Source organism: Ipomoea nil, unplaced genomic scaffold (genome assembly GCF_001879475.1).
Source record: "Ipomoea nil cultivar Tokyo-kokei standard unplaced genomic scaffold, Asagao_1.1 scaffold0642, whole genome shotgun sequence".
Taxonomy (NCBI): Eukaryota; Viridiplantae; Streptophyta; class Magnoliopsida; order Solanales; family Convolvulaceae; genus Ipomoea; species Ipomoea nil.
In genome coordinates this window covers 5,076,270-5,084,663 of record NW_017617070.1, presented here as the reverse complement: position 1 = coordinate 5,084,663, position 8,394 = coordinate 5,076,270, and positions in this window count along the sequence as shown.

The window sequence follows — 8,394 nt, the reverse complement described above, 5'->3', positions numbered from 1 at the left end:
TGGGGGGTGTGTCGGAGTTGACGGATAGATGGGCGGAGATGGCTTTGATGGAGGAGGAAGGGGCGGTCTTTATGCAGGAAAGTGGGGATGGGGTAGTAGAGGGTTATGGGGAGGAGGAGGAAGAGACTTGGAGGATTGTTGGGCGGTTTTTGACACAAAAAATGGTAAAACTAGATTTTATGAGACAGGTTCTGGCATCTGTGTGGCAGCCGGTACGTGGAGTACAGGTAATGGAGATTCAGAGGGGTTTGTTCTTGTTTGTGTTTTTCCATAAGACAGATATGGAATACGTGCTGAATGGAGGACCCTGGGCCTTTGAGAATAATGCTCTCGTGTGTCGGGAGGTATTAGATGGGGTGAATCATGTGGATGTGGAGCTGGATATGATTGATATGTGGGTACAGTTGCATGACATGCCTAAGGGATACACGTCGCATGCAATTCTGGAGCAGGCATGAAATTTTTTGGGTTCTTTTGTTAAACATGATGACCGGTTTGAGGGGGCGCCATGGCTAACGTTTCATCGTATTCGGGTGTCAATTTCGGTTGATAGGCCACTTAGAAGGAGGATGAGGTTGATGAAGAGAGATGGGACAACGGCATGGGTAAATTTCAGATATGAACGGCAGCACAAGTTTTGCTACTTTTGTGGCTGTATGGGTCACTTGCATACTTTCTGCATACACGCTAGGGAGGCTGGAATTCCGGTTGAAAGGTACCTGTACGGTCCGGATTTGCGAGCTGGTGGATCCCGGAGCGCTCCTAGAGCGGTTAGGGATAGCTGGCTTGTTCCGGTAGGCGGGAAACCACGACCACTGTGAGTCAAGCCACGTGTAGTGGATGGGGGACAGGGAAGTGGGGTTGTCACACCTACGAGTATGTCTGAGGATGAGGTGGTGGTGGCTACGGCAAAGCGTCGTAGACATGGAACGGAGGGGGGAGAGGGAAGTGGAAACGATGAGGTAACAACCGCAGCTGTTTCAAAAAACTTGTCCATGGCGGGAGCTGGTGTCCAGCCCCGCCCATCATCATGAGTACTCTGAGCTGGAACTGTCGTGGCTTGGGCAATCCACGCACAGTTCGACAGATTGTGGGCCTTGCGTCCAGTAAGAAGCCTGATTTTGTGTTTTTGATGGAGACCAAGGTACCACGGATACATGCAGAACGGATCCGGGTTACGCTTGGCTATGAAAGGTTTGTTTTATGTTGATAACGATGGTTTGAGTGGAGGAATGGCGCTTTTGTGGAAGAAGAATTATACGGTGAGATTTTTAAGCTATTCGCAGAGTCATATTGATGTGGAGGTAAGCTTGTTTAATAAGTTATGGCGCATGACATGCATTTATGGTATCTCCGAGCGTGGTAGGCGGGAGGAGACATGGGATTTACTTGGTACTCTCAAGACTAGATCCTTATTGCCCTGGGTGGTGATAGGGGACTTTAATAATCTACTATATCAGCATGAGAAGAAGGGGGGGAAATCCGTATCCTAATAGTCTGTTACGGGGTTTCGGAGATGCTGTGGATGACTGTGGTTTGATGCAAATGCCAATGAGGGGCCATCAGTATACGTGGCAGAAGGGTAAGGGGACGCCGAATTGGATAGAGGAAAGATTGGATAAGGCTTTAATAACGAATGATTGGGGTCTGCTCAATGAGAATGCAATGCTGGAAAATATTCGAACTCGGGCATCGGATCACTCGATCCTATTCCTCAGTATTAATGTGATTTGCATGCCAAGGAGAAGGGGACCGCGGAAGTTCAGATTTGAAATGGCTTGGCTATTAGATGAGGGGTGCAAAGGAGTAGTAGAAACGGCCTGGCAAGAGGGGAGAACGGAGGGATTGCTGCACTGCCAACAGTTGTGTGGAGAAAAGTTGATGCGGTGGGGTGGAGATCAGTTTCATAAATTTGGAAAGCGAATTAACCACCTGCAACGGAGGCAAGATGCCATACGGAATAGACGAGATTTGGTAGTTCTCGCTGAGTACCAACAGATTGAGAATACTATGAAATGAGTAGAGGCCCAGGAGGATGTGTTTTGGAGGCAGCGGGCCAAGCAACACTGGCTACGCGGGGCTGATGCGAATACAAAATTTTATCACAGGTATGCTTCTGCACGCCGGAAAAAGAATTTTACTTCTACTATTAAATGTGATGCTGGTAACTGGGTGGAGGGGGATGATATGCATGCTGTTATACAGAATTACTTTGAAAATATTTTTGCCTCAAATGGACTGAGTTGTGATGATCCACTTTTTGGAGTCCTAACCCCACGAGTAACGTTGGAGCAGAATATGATGCTAGACCGCCCTTTTGAAACTAATGAGGTTAAAGAGGCTCTTTTTTCAATGTATCCGGATAAGGCACCGGGGCCGGATGGGTTGAACCCGGGTTTCTACCAGCAGTTTTGGGGGATAGTGGGAGGAGATGTATCTGGTTTTATAGTTAATGTTTTGAATTCCTGTGTATTCCCTGAAGGATTGAATGATACTAACATTGTCTTGATACCGAAGAAGGAGATGCCTGAGACAGTAGCAGATTTAAGGCCGATCGCATTGAGTAATGTCATTTACAGAATTATGGCCAAAATGATAGCAAATAGGATGAAAACATTAATGGGAGGATTGATCTCAGAATCCCAGAGTGCTTTTATCCCGGGAAGGCTAATCACGGACAACATCCTGGTGGCAGCGGAGGTGGGGCATTATCTGAATAGAAAGCAATGTGGTATAGTGGGATGGAGTGCATTAAAGCTAGATATGTCAAAGGCCTATGATAGAATGGAGTGGAACTTTCTAGAAAGGATGCTGACTGTTATGGATTTTAGTGAGAAGTGGGTAAAGCTCATTATGGTGTGTGTAACGACTGTTAATTATACTGTAATGGTTAATGGTATAGAAGGGGGGCAAGTGAAACCAACCAGGGGACTGAGGCAGGGAGACCCGCTCTCTCCGTATTTATTTATTATTTGTGCAGAGGCTCTCTCGATGATATTACAGTATGAACAGTTGACAGGTTCAATACATGGGTGCAGAGTAGCAAGGGGGGCACCGCCTGTATCACACCTATTTTTTGCGGATGATAGTCTCCTATTTTTTAAAGCAAATATCCAGGAGGCAGGAGTTATAAGGAAGTGCCTTGCAAGGTATGAGAAATTGTCAGGCCAGGTAGTGAATTATAATAAATCAAATATATGTTTTAGCAGAAATACCCAGGAGGCTGACAAGGCACAGGTGGCGAATTGTCTGGGGGTGGTGCAAGCACCCAATTTTGGGAAATATCTGGGCCTACCATCTTTTGTAGGGAGGAACAAGAGAGCTGTTTTTTCGTATGTGGAGGAAAAAATCAGGCAACGAATTGGTTCGTGGAGTAAAAAGCTACTCTCTCAGGCTGGTAAGGAAGTATTATTGAAAAGTGTAGCACAATCTATGCCTACCTTTTCGATAAGTGTTTTTTTGTTACCTGAGACAGTTTGTCAGTCCATTGAGCGAACTATGAATAAATATTGGTATTGAGCGAACTATGAATAAATATTGGTGGGGCAGTGGAAGAGAAAGGGGAATACATTGGAAGGCATGGGACAGGTTGTGCATACCAAAAAAGTATGGCGGTATGGGTTTTAAAGAGCTAAGGGCTTTTAATATAGCAATGCTAGGTAAACAGGCATGGCGATTTTTAATAGACCCAGAAACACTCGTAGCCAAAATCTATAAGGCAAGGTATTATCCCACAACCAGTTTTACAGATGCAACTATTGGTAATTGCCCGAGTTATTGTTGGAGAAGTATAATGGCGGCCCATGCAATGGTAGTCTCAGGGGTGCGAAGGAGGATTGGGAATGGACAGACAACTCTAATATGGGGACACCCGTGGTTACGAGATAATCCTAGCCCATTGATTCAAACAGAAATGCCACAACAATTGAGAGAGGCACGAGTTGCAGGACTAATTGATTTACAGACTCGTACCTGGGATCCGCATATTTTGTCTGATCTATTTATTCCTGAAGATGTGGAGCGAATAAATATGATCCCTGTTAGTCCTGAGTATGAGGACTCATGGTACTGGATGAGTGACCCAAAGGGGACATATACAGTAAAGAATGCCTATAGGCATATTGTGGGAGATTATGAGAATAATCCAGCGAATTTTGATAAGTGGATCGCAATGTGGAAAATAGAAGTCCCCCCGAAATGGAAAACTTTTTTGTGGAGAGCCATATGTGATATTTTGCCAACAACCCTTAACTTGATATTTAAAAGGGTGGAGGTGGACCCAACTTGCCCTATGTGTGGTTTAGATCATGAAGATGTGTTGCATGCTTTAGTGCTCTGTGAATATTCTAGACTTGTTTGGAATATAACACGGTTGCCTATTATTAATATTGTTGCAGACTCGTTTACAACATGGCTAAAAGGGGTTATGGCAGTCTTGACGGAGGAGCAGATCCGGTTAATGGTAGCAATATTATATTATATTTGGAGAACCCGAAATTCAGCTGTCTGGAAGGGATCAATGATGCGGCCTACCCAGTTGGTCAGAGTAGCCACTGTAGCACTGCAGGCGTACGACACTGCTCGTGTTGGCCGAACCAACCTGGCACCGGCGGCGGACCACGTGAATGGCCCAGGAGGGGGTGGTCTACGATGTTATGTAGACGCGGGTTTCCGGCACGACACAGGCGAGGCTACTTACGGCATGGTAATTATAGCGCCAGATGGCTCGTTTGTGGCAGCAAGGAATGGCGAGTTACCAATTTGTTTTTCACCACTTATGGCGGAGGCTCAGGCATACAAGGAGGCTTTGTCCTGGCTACTTGAACGGGACACCACATCAGTAAGTTTACTCACGGATTGCATGGAATTGGCAGCGATGTTCAGGCACCATCATACGCCGATCCATTCGTACGTTGGGGTCACAGTTGACCAGTGCAGGACGTTTATGTCGTTGTTTAATCGTATTACTTTGGATTATATTTCTAGGCAGGTTAATTTACATGCGCATACTTTAGTTACGTTAGCATTTACTCAGGATCAGGCTATGTACTGGGATGCTATCCCACCTGACGCTATTTCGGCTTTGATTCATTAATACAATCGCAAGATTGACGTTCAAAAAAAAATAGAAATATAATTTCATTAACGTCTTACATACTTACTTCAACAAGTCAAGTCGTAACAACCTTACACCAGCTGGTGGATGGTGCAGCAACCATGCAATATTCCAAGCTCTTGATGTCGATCTTTTTCCTCCTGGATCGGAATTTCTAAAATCCATTAATCAACCCAATCATTATCTACGTAATTTCCTTCATCTCTTTTTTTATTTTCCGCTTTAATTGGGCATCGCAATAATTTAAGAAAAGTCTGTCACTAAGGTTCATAAAATAGGTCGTGACTAGAATAGTATTCCTAAGCATATGCCTATTTTATCGTTTTATAAGTTCGTTTATTATTTTGGAGAATAACTTGTTCTCCTTACAAATGGAATAATTGTTCTGAGGGAAACTTAGAGTGTGTTTGATTTATGAGTTTAGACACACGAAATGAAAATAAAAGTTATATATAATGTTTGGTTGATAACTTTTAAAAACACGTGTATAGGATTTGAAAACTCAATTAATTAAAAAAAGAAAACTGTTACATAATTAAATTTAGGTATCATTCCCAATATTCAGTATTATTCCCTCATCACTTCATCATCGCCTCCTGACTCCTTGTGTTTTTAGCAGAACGTTTTAGATTTATTTATTTATTATTATTTTTTGTGTGTTTTGGATGTCAAAATATCAAGATCAATTGTCTTGATTTTTTTTTTTTTAAACCTCTATGGATGCTGATTATAAGGTTATATGTATCCAAACAATAATATTGGTAATTATTTCAATTGTAGTCTATTATCAATAGGAAAAATATTTTTACCAAAATTCATTTCAATTATAAGTATTTGATTCCCATTCCAATTCATTCCCATATTCGAACCAAACGCCCCCTTAGTATTAGACCATTTCTAAGTTCTTGAGAATATTATATTTTTGTATTACTTAATTTGTCCTTAACTATTTTTGTTATTTATTAGAAATTTATTATATAATAACTAATAATGATAATAATATTAATAATAACAATAATACTATTATTATTATACACAAATTTTAAATTTATATTTTATTCTTTATTTCTTTCATTATTTATGAGATATGATTCATATTCTTTCAAAATTCCTTTCATAACTAAAAGTGATGTTATTGCAGGTAAGTAGGTAACAAAAACAAACTCGGGAAATTTTGGATTAAATGTTTTGTAAAAGTTGATTGTGGCTACTGAGAAGAGTAATTCAATTCTCTTAGGATATTTTAAAAAGTATTGTGTTACGTTATTTTCTTAAAATTATCTCTTAATTTTATCTTATACCATGTTATAATTATATTTTATTTTTTTAATATTTAATTAATGCATAAATTGCCAAGGACCTTGTAGTCCAATGTCACCAAGTTGCTCCCTTATAAGAAAGGTTATGGAATTGAGCCTCAGTGGAAGCGATATTAGTTATTAATTATGAACATATACTGCATTGTAATAGAGCCAGTAGTATTCAGAAAAGAAAATTAATACATAAATTATTTTTATATATGTATCTCTTCATGAGTTAATTTATGAGAAACTAATGAATAATGGGTATTTTTAACTTCAAAATAATAAATTAGGAAAGAATAATGTACTATTAAGGAATAACGGTCAAATAAACCCTCCAATTATATATCAAAATGCAATTACACTCTTGAACAATTACTCTCAAGCCACGTTCCACATAAGTGTTGCCACTAAAATTAATAGTCCGTATCTTTTAAAAATTATATTTTTATAAAAATTAAAATAATAAAATTCATTTAAAAAAATTACAATTAAAACCATGGCAGCACAATATCTTTTTTAAAAATTATAGTACGTATCTTTATAAAAATTAGAATAATAATATTTATTTTTAAAAAATAATTTTTTTAAAAAAAATAAAACAATGGCAGCCAAGTTTGCCATGGACGTAGAAGCTTGACGGGCTTCTCCGTTCAGATTGGACGGAGAAATTCGTCATGTCCATGGCGTGAAAGTGCTTTTTTTTTTTTAATAAGTATTTAAAAAAAATTAAATAGAACTCCACCTAAACAGAATTGATATTAATTTTTATTAACATGTAAAATAAGTTAATTACATAATTTTAAATTTTTAACAAGTTTAAAAATTTAATTAGAAAATTTTTTAGTTCGAGAGCCTAATTAAACTTATATACTCAGAGGATCTTACTACTCCAAAGCAGGCTGCCTTACTGCTCAAAGGAGGTGGTAGTAAGGCTCACCGCCTTACTTCTCCCATGAGATGGAGCTCTCGATGCCATTCTCACTCAATTGGGAAAAATATTTCAAAATTAGGAAAAAACTTAACTTGTATAGACTTTCAATTTTCAGAAGAGCATTATGAGCGCCTGAGTTGCAATTGCACACAAGTTCGATCTTTTTTAACTTATTTTGAAATTTGATTTGCACCTTCTCTTACCTTAGGCGTGAAAGAGTCTTTGAATATATTATGTACATAAATATATTAACTAAGTGCATATATAATCTATTAACTGATTAACATGGACTATGGTTAATACTAACTGCAGGTATATACAGGTCATGTTTAGTAAATGACTGTTAGCTGCTAGCTGATTTGGTTAATTAGAAGGTATAACTAGTTGATAACATTAGTTGATTGTAGAAAAATGTTTGGTAAATTAGTTGTTAGCTGATAGCTGTTTGGTATAATTTTCTTTTATAAAAAACTAATTGAAAATGTTGCTTTGAGTAGCTTTTGAATTTTAGCATTTTGGAGTACAAGAAACTAATTAACCAAACACTTATATTGATTTTTAAATCAAGTCAAACAACTAATAGTGGTCAAATAAGTTAAAATTGACCTATAAAATAACTATTTTACCAAACTTAGCCATAATATGAACATGGTTTTGGACCAATGTCCACACTACAAGGTGGACATTAGTCCATGGTATAATTTGTTGAAAGAATGGAACGTGAGATATAAATTCAAAAAATGTATTCTCAATAAAATCTTGAACGACATTTTATACAAAAATGAGTCATTCTTTTTTATTAGAACGATTTTTTTTTTTCATAAACTTAATAATCAAACACAATCTAAAAATGACTTTTGAAAATCGCGAGTTTTCAAATTGTTACTAAGAAAGAAAAAGAAAGAGAGAGAGATGAGATCTACACACTTGGGTGCTGGAAATGATCTTGGAAGCTAAGATTCCAAGCCTAGGGGGTGCTCCCTCGTTTCATTCCAAAAAAAAAAAAAAAAAAAAATTAAAATAACATATTTGTTTACATTATC